At 52.9% G+C, this 16037-nt stretch overlaps 1 protein-coding gene across 2 annotated transcripts in view; it reads right to left on the bottom strand.

Moving 5' to 3' along the window:
- The window catches only part of TIAM1 (TIAM Rac1 associated GEF 1), a 151476-nt gene extending 136467 nt beyond the window's left edge, over positions 1–15009 (bottom strand). For both annotated transcript variants that reach the window (XM_066571835.1, XM_066571834.1), the window contains exon 1: positions 14982–15009. The gene's annotated coding sequence lies outside the window, so the exon portion shown is untranslated. The remainder of the gene's footprint in view (positions 1–14981) is intronic.
- Positions 15010–16037: the final 1028 nt, after the last annotated feature.

Raw genomic sequence — 16037 nt, forward strand, 5'->3', positions numbered from 1 at the left:
AAAAGGGAGAAAAAAAAAGCAGATTTCCGCTTAAAATACATTCTGGAGGTTACATAAGGAATGTTTAACAAGCTAAAACTCCTTTAATTCTTTGCTAAAAGGAAACATCCTGAAGGAAGGCCCCAGGAAGAAATGAAAATAAACTCCTGCCACAGTTGCACAGCACCGACTGAGACTCCTGTGCTGAATGCACACAAGGAGCCTCCCCCTGCACTTCCCAGTGTTCAGCTCCCCTGCTCTTAACACTGCACCACATAAATAAACCCAGCTGAGCTCTGTATGCATGAGTAAGCCCTGAGCTCAAATATTGATGCAGGACAATTCTCCCTGTCCCCAGAGCGGGTCACCTGCAGTGCCAAGCCAGGCAGAGCCAGCAGGGAGGGAGGAGCAGCAGGAACGCTCCTTCTGCTGCATCTCTGCCACCAGGAGGGAAAGGGGGATCCATCCCCACAGCCACAGGACCAGCCAAGCCAGCAGGGATGGGGGTCCTGGGGGCACTGGGAACAGCACTCCCAGCAGGGCAGGGGGGATCCTGCCCTCTGCTCAGCCCAGGATGAGCCTCACCCCTGAGCAGAGCCCAGAGAGCTGTGGATCCCCCTCCCCAGGGATATCCCAGACCCCTCTGGACCCATTCTGTGCCCTGAGCTCTGGCAGGTGGCACCAGTGACCCACTGTGGTCCCTCCAGCCTGTCCCATCTGGGAATTCTGTGATTCTGGGAAGGGTTGGTCTCACTGCAGCATTCCAAGGGCAGGCTGCTCCCAAACCTTGTCCTGCACTGAGGCACCCACACAAGTTAGATCAGCACCATCAAAGCGAGCCAGAACAATCCTATTACAGGCAGGCTGGCTCCTCTCTAACACACACAAGCTGAAATACACACTTAATTAGCTATTTTAAGGAAGCTCAGTGGTCTCTTCCTAGGAGCAGCTTTCCAGAACTCCAAGGATCACCAGCAGCAATTTTAAAAGACGAGGAAACAAATCCAGACCCATTTCCTTCTGAGCAGAAGCCCCATGGAGAGCAGGGGCACAGGGACACCCTGGGGCTGGGCAAACCCACACCACAGGGCTGCCTGGAGCTGGGGCTGGGTGCCACATCTGGAGCAGCAGCCACATCCCAGGAGCAGGAGAGGTCCCATCACGGTGGCAGGTGACAAACCTGACCCTTTATTCCCATTACCCAGGGAGCTCCCAGCCCCTGGCAGGGTCACTGCAGCTGCTCCATGGGGCACAGCATCCTGTGGTGCTCCTGCTCAGGCTTGGATTTATTTTGTTTCTCTGTTTTCTTTGTGAGGCAGGCGCTGTTGTACATGAAATGCTCGAGCACTTGGGGTCACGGGCTGGCCACCACTTCAGCACAAATAAATACTGAGGGTTATATTCACCTCAAATAAAAGTAAAAAAAGCACAGCTAGAGACACTGCTTGAACCAAAATAGCAGCATGTTGACTTTAGGCCTCTGGAGTGGGAGCAGGTATTGCAAGCCAAGTACAAAGAGGGCAGAGTTAGTGGCAGCAGCGCTCTGATAAGGAGAAAGGGAGATGAAAACAGACCCAGAGAGCAGAACAAACCTTGAACAGATCTGAGAGCAGAAAGCCAAGGTCTGACAGTCACTTTGACATCACTGTGATTTCAGTTATATGGATGGAGAGATCAATATCAGTGTTTCAATTCCCTGAAACACCATTTCTACAAGTTACATCTTACTCTGTAAAAAAAGCAGTTACACACAACAGCTCTACTCTGGCACGCTTTCAGGCCCTGGATTTTAGAATGTTCTAAAGTTAAATGAGAATGGGAAATTTTCATCTCAGCTAGAAGAGAAACAGTATTTCAAGCAGAGAAAACATTGGCACAGGTTAGCAGAAGACAAATTGACTGAATCTCTTTCCAAAGCTTAGAAGGGCAGAAATTATCTCTGTGCACTGAGCTTACAGCCATAATTTTAAAGGCAAGCATCCCTGGAGGAGTGACAGTGCCATTCCCAGCTGGAAGGACAAGGTTTGGGGCTGGATGGAGCTTTGCTGGCAAGCCAGAGGAGCTGCATGGTACCAGCTGTCCCGCAGGCTCAGGCCAAGCCAGGAGGGTTTGGTGGCACCACAGAGTGACCTCAGCTCTGGGCTGGCTTCAGCTGAGGCACCACAGCCCCGGGCTCACCCCAGCTCTCAGCAAGCCAAACCAGCAGCAATTGCCCTGAAGCATGCAGTGGCACATGCAGGAGAGATGCTCCACCTGATCTGGAGGCAGATCAGAGCCCAGCACTTCCCAATTCCTTCACAGAGACACAAACCCCTCATGCCTCAAAAACGAGGCCACTCCAGCAGCATTGGGCTGTCTGCTTGTGATTACAGAGTTCTCTTCAACAGGTACCTAAAAGCTAGGGAGGAAGGAAGCAGAAAACAACACACACACGTAATTGCCTCTCCTTTCCTGCATTTCTGTCATCTTCCCATTCTGCAATGCTGCAGAGCAGCAGGAGAGCCCCAAGCACAGCAAAGAAGAAAAGCTGGTCTTGCACAGGGACAGGGGAGGAGGTGCAGGGCCTGCCCCTGAAGCACAAACAGGTTCAGACACTTTCTCTCAGGAAGATAAAGAGAGTTTCACACACAGTTCCTCCCACCCCCTCCAGCACCACAGGGCTGGGGAAGGAAGGAGGGATGTGCTGAGAGATTATTGTACATCAGGCACTCTGATGGGGTGAACAGCTCTGTATTAAACAGGCGACTAAGTGCACAGACATAATAGAAATGAATTTTGTAAAAGCGGGGGGTTTGGGGTTTGTTTTGAATTTGTTTTTTGACACAGAACCCTTCCCTTGGGACAACTTGTTTTTCTATGCATGCTGAGGTGAAACCCAGAACTGCCAGCCCAAGCTGAGTGAGGACGCTTGGAGCTCCTTGAGTCCCCAAGTGCCTCTGGATTTCCATAACCACTGATCACAGAACCTCCTGAGCTGGAAGGACCCACAAGGACCATCCAGTCCCACCCCTGTCCTGCACACACACCCCAATTCCCACCCTGGGCATTCCCTGGGGAGCCTGGGCAGTGCCCAGCACCCTCTGGGGGAAAAACCTGTCCCTAAAATCCAACCTAAAGCACTCCAGACCCAGCTCCAGCCCTTCCCTGGGGTGATGGTGATTAAATGATCCCTCCTCAAAGCCCAGTGCAGACCCAGACCAGAACAAGCCAAGCACAGGATCTCCCATTTTTGGCACAGCTCTCCAGAGGATGCAGTTTCAGCACTGAAGTACAACTGACAGCTGAGATCAAGGAAATTATTCAGTGGCACTGCTCAGCAATCAGCACACCAGCCCTGGTGCTGGGAAAGCTCTGGGCAGAGCCCAGGCAGGGCAGCACCCCTGGGCAACTCAGAAATGCTCAGTGACTCTCATTCTTCCTTGGGAAACTTTCAAAAGCACAAAAACCACAAGAATTGCCAGCTTTAACTTGGGAGCAGGGTTATGCTCTTTTTAGGACAGCCTGAAGAGAGCCCAGTGCCCACCATGGACATTATGTTGAACCATTACTGGTGCCACTTTTTCCCCTCATTCCAAGCCAGGTTCCCCTGCACAACCAGGGTCACAGAGCACACACACAGGTCTGACTGACCAAGGTGCCCACCCAGAGGTGGGTGCTGACAGAGCCCTCCACACCAAGGGGGGCACAGAAACCCAGATTTCCCTGCACCTCAGAGATTGCTGGTGGCCCAGTGGATCAACAGGTCCCTGTCTGCCTGTGCTGCTGCAGAGGAGCCAGCGGGCAAGAAATCCACACATTCCTTCTGTCAACAAGGATTTGGGATGATCTGGGAGAAGATCCCCAGCCCAAGCTGCTCACATGTTACCCTGAGGCTCACAGGGATATGAGGGAGGTCATTTCCCTCCTTCACTGATTCCAGAGACCTGGAGCAGCTGCAGCAGGCACAGCTCTGAAGCATTCCATGTCCTGCCATCCCCATTGCCCACAGGATGATTCCCATTCCTCCTCTGCAGGGTTTGGATCTCACAGGCTCTCAGCAGAACTCTGCTGCCAGCCCTGCAGCACACAGAGCTCCAACCCTTCTGGAAAAACATTCCCTCCTCTTTCTTGTCCATCCGCATCCCTTTGGCTTTGTCCCCCACCCCAGGATGGAGCAAAGAGGAGACAAGAGCCAGGCTCAAGGATGCCCTTCCACGCTTCTGAAGCGGAATTTCTCTTCAAGAAAATTTGGTTTTCTGCAGGAAAACTGTGGATTTGCTCCCTACAGCTACACCAAGCTGAGAGTTTGGTTTCAGGCCCAGGGTTCAGTGCCCTTTGCTGCTGCCTCTCCTGCTCCCACTGCAGGGCAAAAGGAGAAAGGAGCCAATGGAGAAAGCAATGACAAACAAAAAGAAAAAATGAAGTTGTGGCATGCTCCATTGGAATGGAGCAGTCCAAGGCAGCAGGAGGGTACCAGAGCAAGCCCTGTTTCATGTCTGAGCTCTGCAGGGACAGAGGGACAGGGCAGGAACCCAGAGTGGAGGGGCCAGGGCCAGAGGCAGCCACAGAGGCTCAGCCAGGGTGCAGAGAGTGCTGCAGGTGCCCTTCAGGCAGGGCACACAGGAGAGGCCCCCAGGAGCTCCCCGGGACTGCACAGGTTGAATTCTGCGACACAGGAACGCCAGGGAGCCCACCTGGAGAGGGGCTGAGGCAAGGAGATGACTCCTGCCACAAAAATGCACACAGCTCATGTGTCACAGCCCGGGGGTCCCTCTGGGGGAGGCTCTCCCGGCTTCTCCAGGGAGGGGAAGGAGGGGGAGTACAAACCCTCAGAGCAGACCCTCTCCCTGCTGGCCAGAGCCACAGGCACCCCTTCCACTCCCTGTCCAGGTGCCTCCTGGCTGTCCCCTGCCTCTTCCAGCCCTGGACAAGCCCAGAGGAGGGGACATCAGGGAACATTCCAGCCCCAGTGGGGAGGACAGGCAAGGAGAAGGGGATGGTGTGTGGGATCTGGCAGTTCAAACATTTGAATGTACACATGCAGCCAAGCACTACACAGGGACATTTTCCACCCTGGCTTGATTCAGGGGTGCCCATACTCCCAGGGTTTGTTCTACAGGGTCTGCTGTCCTGTAAAAAACAGCCCAGTTTCTTTCTGGGCTTCTTCCCTCTCCATGGCAGAGCTGTTTAATGTCTCTGCTGGTGACAAGGACAGCGGGGCTGATGGCACCGAGCTCTGTGCTGCTGTCACACACCAGAGGGACGGGATGGGACATCCAGAGGGACCTGGATGGGCTGCAGGGGTGGCCCTGTGACACCCTGGGATGGTCACTGCAGCCAAGGGCAGGGGCTGCAATGCCAGGGACAAACCCAGCCTGGGACAGAGTGAACCTCCCACTGCCAGAGGGCAGGCAGGGGTGGAAAGGAATATTATATATTCCTTATATTACATAGATATATAAAAATAAAATTATATATTTTTATATAGTTATGTGTATATATATATATTCTATATTATCTATAGCATTTATTTTATATACAATATAGAATATATATTACATATCAATATATAAAAATATAATATACAGATATAATATACACATATAAAATATAAATATACATTAATACATATAAAATATATATTTATATAAATAAGATATTCATATATTATTATAGTATATATTTATATTTTTATATAATCTGTATATATATTTATATATAAACATATAATATATAAATATATTATATATGAATATATAAATATATATTTATATATAAATATATTATATATGAAAATATAAATATATATTATATATATGAACATATATAAACTATTTTTTATATATATAAATAAATATATGTGTATATATATGTATTAAAAAGAAAAAATATATAAATATATAAAAAATAATACAAATTGGGAAGGAATTCCTGGCTGTGAGGGTGGGCAGGCCCTGGCACAGGGTGCTCAGAGCAGCTGTGGCTGCCCCTGGATCCCTGGCAGTGCCCAGGCCAGGCTGCAGGGTCTGCAGAGCTCTTACACTGCACTTCATTCACCCTTCACCTCGGCCACACACACATTAAAATCAATAAATGGAGGAACCAAAACAAGCCCAGCCCACCCAGAGTGTGGCTGTGGCCATCAGCTGGACTGCTGGCTGCTGGTCAACACCATGCAGGCCTTTCTGGAGCCATCCCAAGCCTCACACAACACACACCTGACAGACACAGGGCCATCTGCCCATTTTCAACTTCACACTGCCCAGAGAGAAACTCATGCAGTCCTAAAAACCACGGGAGAGGCTTCCTCTGGGAAAAACAAACAAACAAACAAAAAAAAGCAGGTAAATACAAATAGGCTGCAAAATCCCCCCAAAGCACATGACTGGAAGCTGGGGGAGCATTTTGGAGAAGTGTCAGCAGCACCTGCCCAGGTCTGTGCTCATGCCTGGGACAGGAGGATCTGGCACTATTTAATCCCCTCATACTGCAAATAGAGAGATACAGATGTATTTCAGAGTGGAAGAAAATCCAGAATGCCTTCAGAGGGAGCTGCACAAAAAGCTCCAGGTTCACCCCAAATCCTGCCCCAGCAGGTCCCTCCCAACACCTCCGAGTGGCCAAGGAAACCTGTCCTTTTCCTGTCCCATCTTCTGGAGCCTCCCATGCTGCAAACAGAGCGCTCCCCTGAAAGCACAGGCTGCCAGCAAACCATTGCCTCGTGCAGAAAGAAGGGGAGCAGGAATTTCACACCAATCCCAAGCTGAAAGCCAACCAGCTTGAATTTGGGACACGAGGACAACAAGGTGCATTGCCAACAAATAACTGCCCAAAGCAAAACAAGGCCCTGGCCCCTCTCACAGAGCCCTCTCAGGGAGGACAGAGGCACATCAGGAGGGCTCCGGTGCCGTAATTACAATTAATCCCTTCTTCATCTGCTCATCGCTCCCGGGCAAACACCATTCTCAGACATTTGGAAAGCACACAAGCATCCAGGCTGGAGAAGCCCTCCCAGGCCATGGAATGTGAGCTGTGTCTGATGCCCACCTTGTCACAGCCCCGAGTGCCACATCCAGGCCTTCCCACCTGCCTGGACCTCCCTTCCAATGTCCCATCCTTCTGGGAAGAACCCCTGCTGATGCCCAACCTGAGCCCCCCTCAATGACACATTCCTGCTCAAACCATCCTGCTCAGGACAACTGAAAAAGAGAAAATAAATTGGAAAAGGCTCAGGTAACGCCAGTGGCTCCATTCAGAGCTCCAAGAAAAGCAGATTCTCAGCCAAAAAGCTCTCCACATTGGGGGGTTCCACCCTCCCACCAAACTCCTTGGGCTGGGGTTTAAATGGTTCATGGTCCATGAGCTGCTCCAGTAACTGGACATGCAGAACCCCCAGCAAGTCCCTCTCGCTCAGAATACTGCACCTAACACAGAGAGAACCGATTGGAAGAGGCAGGGAATGAGTTTAGGCACCCCCTGGGACACAATAACTCTGTGTTACCAGCACAGTCTGAGAGCAGGCAAGGGTAAGAATAGAAATTCTGGCAGGTTTTGTGACACCTAGCTCTGTGTCTCACATGGCAGGTTTAGGAAAGACCTCAAACACTCATTTTTTCTTTGCTTTATCACCAGAGGAAAAGAACATATTCCAGCACGGGAGCCCTGAAGCTAAAATTAAACCCCTGTAATTTGGGTTCAGCAGAAGTTGGGACAGTTCAGGTCCTGGCCACAATGAGAGGTCTTCAGCATTATCAACAATTCCTGCTGGCCAGCACACAAACCAGCTTTGTTCTGCTCTGGGAGCCACAAATGCAAGCAGCAGTAATTGCTACCAAAGGCAAAACACACCAAAAACCCAGCCAGGCCAGGCAAAACAACTCCCCAGAAATAATACAGAGCAAGGGACACACAGCTCTGCCATCTCCACTCACAGCCTCAGAAAACCAGGAGGAAAATCCAGCACTGGGTACCCAGCAGAGCAGGGGGCTGGGGAGGAGGAGAAAGGATCCTAAAAAGGCACTTGGTACCCATTAGGAGCTGTTTAATGGAACATCCTGTTCATTAGTGCTGGAATTTCATTAGTGCTTTAAGGGGAAGAGACAAAACCAATCAATTTCTGCTGGAGCTGCACACACTGGGCCCCAGCAAGCTCATCCCAGCCCTCTGAAACCCCAAATCAATCCCTGCTAATTGCTCACCTTATTTTCACTGAGGGATCTCCCACTCCAGCCAGCAGAGACTTGGAAAAAGGGGATTTGCACAACAGCAGCTCACTTGCCTGGTGTTCTTATATCCCTTTAGCTGTGCATTTCAGCATCTCATGATGCTGGCAGGTGATTCTGCCAGCTCCAGTGCCCTCCTCGCAGCCAGCCCTGAGCAAAGGGGCAGCACGAGGCTGTCCTGCTGCTGGAACCCACAGACTAAACCAAATGTTATGAGAAATCCCAGAACCAGACTTCACTGCCACATCTGCCAGGGGCTCAGCAGGGCTCTCCCAGGACACAGGGATGGCCAGGACAAGGTGAGTAGAAACAAGCCAGGATTTATGTCCCAGAGATGGCTGGGATCTCTGGAGATCACCCAGCCAGCCCCTCTGCCAGGGCAGGGTCACCCAGAGCAGGTGACACGGGAATTTGGGATTTTGGAAAAATCCCAAATTCAGCAGCTGTACCAGGGCTCCATGGACAGAATTTCTCCCCCAGGCTGAGGTGGAACTCGTTGTGTTTCAGTTCGTGGCCATCACTGACACCAAACCCTCTGGATCAAAAGGCACTGGCACCTCCTGGAAGCCTGATGGCACCAGAAATGCAGGCAGGGCGTGAATTTGGGCTTTCCTGGAAGCTCCAAAGAGCACAGAAACCCGGGAGCTGGGGAAGCAGGACTCTCAGGGTTACACACACACTCCCCAGCAGAGTTCATGGAGGGATGGAGAGCCCATTCCTCCCCAAGCCGGGCCAAGATTTGCCTTAGAAGGGGCAAAGTGTGATGGGATAATCTGAAAAACCAAAACCTGCCTGTTACAGCAATGGAAGGGACAAGCAGGGACTGGATACCAGCAGGAATTGCCCTGGCTTGCTGGGAGCTGTGTGTCTGGCTGAGCACTGCTCCTGAGGGAGGCTGGGAAGCCACAGGGAGAGAGCTGAAACCTTGACAAATCTACCAGGTCACTGTAGACCACAAAAATTAAAGGAAAATATATATAAAAACGGAAAAAAAAAAATATGTATATATGTGTGTATATATATCTATTAATATATACATATAGATGTATATATTAATATATTAAAATTATATTATATATGTGTTTATATTAATATGTATATATATATGTATATACATATACGTATATGTATATATATATATATAAAAATATATATATATATAAAATCATATATGTATGTTAAACGAAAATATATATTAAAAAAAAGGGGAGGTGGGGAATACAAAACCCCAAAAGCCGAGCAAAACTTTCCTACTGCTGCAGGCTTCCTGCACACTCGCTCCTGCAGATCAGACGGGCAAGGCACAGGCAGTCAGGGTTTCCATGTTCTGGCAGAGGAGTGCCGGTGTAGCAGGGAAAATCGCGGGCAGAGAATTCCAGCGCAGCTCCGTGGCAGGGGTTTTACATCTCCGGCTAGAAGATGCTCTGAGTGAGAGATGAGAGACGCTTTCCAGCTGCGGTTCAACTGCAGCCCAGAGACAGACGTTCAGCTGCTCCAGAAAGGGAGCTCTCCTTTAGAGAGCACTTTTTGACAACAAAGGCAGAGGAAAACTCCAGTCACCTGATAGCGCTTTTGTCAGCCAGTCTGAGCGGCGGGGAAAAGCATTTCCTTCTTTAGTGCTCGGTTTGGGGGGATTGCAGAGCCGGGCCGAGGGAAGCAGCCCTGCCCCGCAGCCAGGCACACAATTAGGCAGAGCAAACGAGCTGCCAATAAAGCCCTGAGCGTTCCATGAGATGCTGCGAATGTACACTGCCAGAATCCCTGCCGCCAGAGCAGCAGCCCCCAAGTTGTGCCTGATGTTTCTGGGATGAAGCTATTTTCAGTTGCTTTGAATCTTTCTTCGGGAAAGGCAGCCTCGGAATTTAAATAAATAAATAAATAAATAAATAAATAAATAAATAAATAAAAAGAAGTCACGACTGTTCTGAGCTGAGATGCACGCACTTAATCAGTCCAGGTGTTTAAATTATTTATCCACGAGGAGGAAAGCTGCGCTAATCTCAGGCAGAGAGCGGCACATGAGGGGGCAGGACAGACACAAAGGCTGCGCTCAGCACAGAACCCTCTCACGCACAGGGTGACCCTGGCCAGAGATGTCCCGAGCCTCTGGAGCAGAGATTTGCAGCTCACAGCAGAGATTTGCTGCCACCAGAGGAAAGGTTTCCCCACTGGCAGGGGAGATTTGTGTTTGCAGCCAGCACAAAGCCCTAGCCCAAAGTTGGGCAGGTTGCCTGGCTGGAAGGGCAGAACTTTAAAATTGGGGTTTTTTCAACCCCAGTGTCTGGGGGAGAAGACAATTGAGGAATTGCTTGGCCCCAGGTGAGTGCTCAGGAGCAGCCTGCCCCTCCTCATCCCCAACACACGGAAAACAGCCCTGCCTTGCCTTCCCTCTCCTCTCTGAGCCTTCCCCTCCTGTCGCCCACCTGCCAAGGCTGCAGGGACACTGCCCAGCTGGAAGATCCAGCACAGCCCACTGCAGCCTTGCTCCAAACGAAAATCCCTTCCCACACCCAAAGCTTGGGCTGAGCACAGAGCAGGAAAAACCTTCACCTCTCCTGAAAGCCACTCAGGGAGAAGTTCAAGGTACTGCAGCTCCCTCCCAGCTGCTGTTTCCATCATTTTGTTTCCCCAATCTGGGCAGCACACCAAAGATCACAAGGTTTGGGGCTTAGGTTTCATTCCAAAACCATCTCGTAGGAGAAGAATCCCTCCTCCATTTTATCCATGGGCTGCTGGCAGGGGGACATCAGTGGGACATTACATCCTGGGTAAACACGTGAAGAGGAAAACCCTGAGCTGCAAGGCTGCTAATAAAAACAGAGAGGCAGACCCCTGAGACACTCACTCTGGAATTCCTTTTGACACAGCCAACACTGGAAGTCTCCTGGCTGAGTTTCCCCAAGGAACCTACACCGCGCTTTCCAAACCAGCACAGGCACCCAGCAGGTCCATTTCCAGGGAATGTCGTGTTTGTTACTGACACAGCCCCCACTGAACCGGGTGAAACCAACTGGGAAGGGACACACAAAGCTGCTGGGAAAGTGACAGGGCTCTAACTGGGAAAGTGACTTGGTTTTATCCCAAGGTCCTTGAAATTACTGCTCAGATAAGGGTCTGGGAGACACTGCAAGAGGGAGGGAGGAGCAGCAGCCAAAGGAGAGGGGAAGGAGAAGGAAATGAAAAAATAATAACAGACCAGCCTTTGGCACCATGGCCTGCCCCAGGTGCAGGGGATCCTGAACCCCACTCCTTCTTATTCCAGCTTTCAGTTGATGATTGCTTCCAGCCTTTTTACACTGTTCTCCCAGATTGTATTTTTGTCATTCGTTCTGGACAGAGACAAGACCACAGAGCCTGAATATCCTCACAGAGCCACAGAACCTCCTGAGCAGGAAGGGCCCCACAGGAACCATCCAGCCCAACCCCTGGCCCTGCACATTCACCCCAAATGCCACCCTGGGCACCCCTGGAGCTCTGTGGGGCCGTGCCCATGCCCTGGGGAGCCTGGGCAGTGCCCAGCACCCTCCAATATCCAACACAACCCTCCCTGGCACAGCTGCAGCCCTTCCTGTCCCTGTCCCAGGGAGCAGAGATTGGAGCTGCCCCTCTGGATCCCAGGAGATTCCCCTCAGCCTCCTCTCCTCCAGCTGAACATTCCAAGTGCCCTCAGCTGCTCCTTGTGTGGCTCCTCCAAACCCTTCACCATCCTCATGTCCCTCCTTTGGGCACCCTCCAACAGCCTGAGACCTTTTTGAGGTTGTGGTGTCCAAAATTACCCCCACTCCACAGGGCATGTGTCATTCCTTTTTGCCTTTTTTTTTTTTTGCTTGGGATTTTTTTTTGTGGATTATTTGGGTTTTTTTTCATTAAAGTGCCTTTTACTCTACCTTTGAGCATAATTACTTTGGGGGCTGGCATTTCCCATCCCAGTTTTCATGGCAGAGGCACACACCTGAAGAAGATGTGCTCGGTCGTTCAAGGCTTTCAAACACGTTCTCAGATAAGCACAGCTGTGTTTTGAACAGGAGCTGAGATTAGAGAATTTAAGAGAGGAAAATTTGATATAACGTTTCATGCTTTAGTTAACAGTCTTCCAAGACACAAAGCTGCTCCAGTTGCTCTGGAAACTGTAACTTGGACACAACCATGCAGATACATCAGCCCCCTGGCTATAAATGAAACCACTTTAGCAACACTGCACATTTGTATGACAAACATTTATTAAAGCAAGCATTGCATCCCCATCCTCCTACAGCAAGGGCACATCCCCAGGTCCCCCACAGCTCTGATTTCCTCTCAGATCCAAGGGTCTGCCACTGGAATAACAACCCCCAGGCGAGGGAGAAAGGGGAAACGCGGGTGGGTGTTTGAGGGATACAGCAACACACCCCAGGCACGACCCCAGCACCAAAAGGAGGCCTGGGCACACAAAGGGACACGCCGGGGTTTGGTGCACACGCTCCTGGCCCAGGAGGAGGCTGGGGATTCATTCACTATCCCTGCTCCTGGAAGCTGGGAACAGAGCAAGAGCAGGCACTGGGAGCAGGAAGGCAGGAGGGGGACGCTCAGACACGGAGCGGACACGGCACCACGGCAGATGCCAGCCACATGGGCTCCTCAAAAACACGGGCAATATTCCACACACAAACCAGGCCCTGAGTGCTGGTTGCTGTGGAAACCATAACTTTGAATTCAGTGGCTAAACCCCAGCGCTGCTATTTATACCCTGCTCCTCGCTACAGCACGAGGACCTGGCCTCCAGAGCGGAGCCCTGGGGCTCACCAACGTGGCTCTCAGCCTTTTACACACGCTGATCCCCCAAACCAGGCAGCACCAGGGCTTCCCAATGCTCCTCATCACTGCAGGGCTGCACAGCACCAGGAAACACCACAAAAACCCAGCGGTGCCTCTCCTCTGCCGAGCAAGGCCAGGTGAATCCCTGGGCAGACATGGGGCAGGAGTCACTGGATTCCGGATTGGTCAGGAGCACCCGGAGACACCAAAAATTCAAACAGCAGCTTACCTTGTCTGCCTCAAGGCAAACTGCAGTCAGCATCACCTGAGGTGATGCAGGGCCAGAGCCCGGAGTCAGTTACCATCAGAGCATTTGTGCAAGAACCCCAGAATTCTGCCTTTAAAATCCCAGAAAGCATAACTGGGTCATTAATGCAAGAACAACAACAGCAGCAGAAAGGCTGCAGAATAAACCATTCTGGGGAGAATCCCTGTCACAACACGCATTTTCAAGCTGTGGCAGAAGGAAATGGCTTTTTCCTCCACGGGAATCATGATTTTGGGACAGCAAATGCTCCCAAAGTGGGAATGGGAGTGTGATCTGCCTGCACCAAAGCTGAGGTGAGCCAACTATGCTACATTCCTTCTCCACCTCTACCATTCCAGGGCCTGGGAGGGAAGAAACAGCCCCATTCATTTTTCCCCCAAGCAGGACCAAGGTGCAAGTGCAGCACAGCCAATAACTGCGATCACAGGGTGACCATCCCCTTCCAGGACCCTTCCAGGACCTCTCAGTCCCCAAACCGGTGCAGAAGGGCAAAAGCTGGGAGGGAGCCACACTGGCCAAGGTCACTGACACGCTCAGGATCCCAGGGGACTGTCCCATCCCCGGGAAGCAGCAAGGACAGCAGCTCTGTGCAATCCCACAGCAGCCCCCTGCCTGCCCAGGGACTGCACGGGGACAGCAGTGGGGACACAGCAGAGCAGCTCCAGGAGCTGCCAAGCCAGCAAGGGCGGCAGGAAGGTGCTTCCCGTGGCACTGGGCCCTTACAGCACAGGTGAGGGAAGCCTCGTCTGCCCTTGCTCAATAATTTACATCACGGCGCTGAAGTGCCATTGAAAACGACAGGAGCATTTTAATAACACGGGAAGGGGGAAAGATGCTCTAAGCACAGCATCTACTAATCACTCCATAGAGCTCATCCTCCCCTGACTTATTCCAATACATTTTTTTAATCAGAATTTCAAATTATTAACAACTCCCGAGCGCTACCCACTCCGTAGCCCTGGTCAGTTTCTGCTAGCCCAGTCCTCGGGATCCAGGGGGCACGAAGGGCAATTGACAACAGAGGAACAACAGAGGAACAACAGAGGAACAACGTGTCACTTTCTGCCTTTCTGTCACTTTCTGCCTTTCTGTCACTTTCTGCGCTTCCCAGGCCAGCGTGGTAGGGCTGGGAACACGCACTGCCTCCTGCCACCCCATCAGCACCGCGTTGGTGCCAGCGCTCCCCAGGGCTGCGAGCATCCCCCGGGACCCCCAAATCCTGCAGGGCAGCGCTTCCCCGGGACCCCCGGCCTGCGAGCATCCTCGGGACCCCCAAATCCTGCAGGGCAGCGCTTCCCCGGGATCCCCGGCCTGCGAGCATCCCCCAGGACCCCCAAATCCTGCGGGGCAGCGCTTCCCTGGATCCCGGCCTGCGAGCATCCCCGGGACCCGCAGGACCCCCGGCCTGCGAGCATCCCCCACCGGGAGCCGCAGCTCCGGGCCGTGCCTGCCTCCGGTGACCGGGCGGCCGGGGCGGGCGCCTCCCGTGCCCCGCCGCGCTCACCTGTGCGCGCCCCGGGCCGCTCTGCCGCGGTTACCGGCGGGGCAGGCACCGGGCTCGGCCCGGCGGGGGCATTTCCAGCGCAGCCCCGGCGCTCCCGGAGGCTGCGGCAAGGCGGGCTCGGGACCCGCCGCACGCCCCCCGCGCCGAGCGGAGCGCAGCGGGGATGGGGCCGCCCGCGGTGCCCGGGCGCGGGGCGCTCCGGCGAGCGCGGCGATGCGACCGGACGCGCACTCACCTGCACGTTGCCGGGCGGTCGGTCGGTGGGTCGGTGGTGGGTGGTGGGCGATGGGCGGCAGGCGGGGGCAGGCGGGGGCAGGCGGGGGCAGGCGGGGGCAGGCGGGGGTCGCTGGCCGGGGGGTTGCCGCCCGCCCCGGGAGCCGCTCCCGGTGCCCGCCGGGCGCCCGCGGCTCAGCGCGCGCCGCCGCCGCTGCCGCCTTGAGCCCTCCGCCCGCCGCGGGCGGCGCCGCCCATTGGCCGCTCCACCCGTCAATCCGGGCCGCGCCGGCCAATGGGAGGCGGCGGCGGGGCCTTTGGAGTCGGGGAGCCCCGTGCGTGACAATGGGCGCGCGCGGCCGCGGGAGGGGCGGGGCGGAGCGGAGCGGCGCGGGAGCGCGGCGCGCGCCGGGGCTCGACCAATCACAGCGCCGTGCGCGCGGGGCGCGCGCGCGCGCGCCCCTCAGAGCCCCCTCAGAGCCCCGCGGCCCCGGCAGCGACAGCACCGCAGCGCTGCCCGCTGCCAACCGCACCGGGAACAAACCAAACCCTCCCGCACCGTCCGGGTGAATAAAACCTTCTCACAAGGGGCTTCTGAGCTCCAGGCCTTGCTTTATTGTTGGCCAGGCGATGCGCGGTTGGGTGTACAGAAGAATTGCAGCCTCCGCGCAGACATGGGTACAGAACTTGTTCACCTATTCGTATGTTTCATCCAATAAAGGCATTTCTAACTGACACAGGTCTCTTTCGTTAATTAGTATTCTATCCCACTGGTTATCGATTGCTCATGTCATGCTAATTAGTCCATATTTTTAGTCGTCTTATTATCTACTTCCTCCAGCAGGGCTTTTCTAACACATTGCTGACTCTGTTTTTAGTCTCTTCTTTACCTTCTGCTTTCTGCAAAGTGTCCCTGTGGTCTGTAAATTCTGTGTTCCAGGTGTCCAATCCATCTTCCTCTCCCAGGCTTTGGTCACTGGAGCACATGAGAGTTAGTTTATAAACAAGTTCAAATTTCAGTCATTCTGCCCAGCTTTAGTGCTGCCACTAAAGCAGTTTATGACAACTTTGCTACATG

This window comes from Molothrus aeneus, chromosome 2 (assembly GCF_037042795.1).
Source record: "Molothrus aeneus isolate 106 chromosome 2, BPBGC_Maene_1.0, whole genome shotgun sequence".
NCBI classification, from domain to species: Eukaryota; Metazoa; Chordata; class Aves; order Passeriformes; family Icteridae; genus Molothrus; species Molothrus aeneus.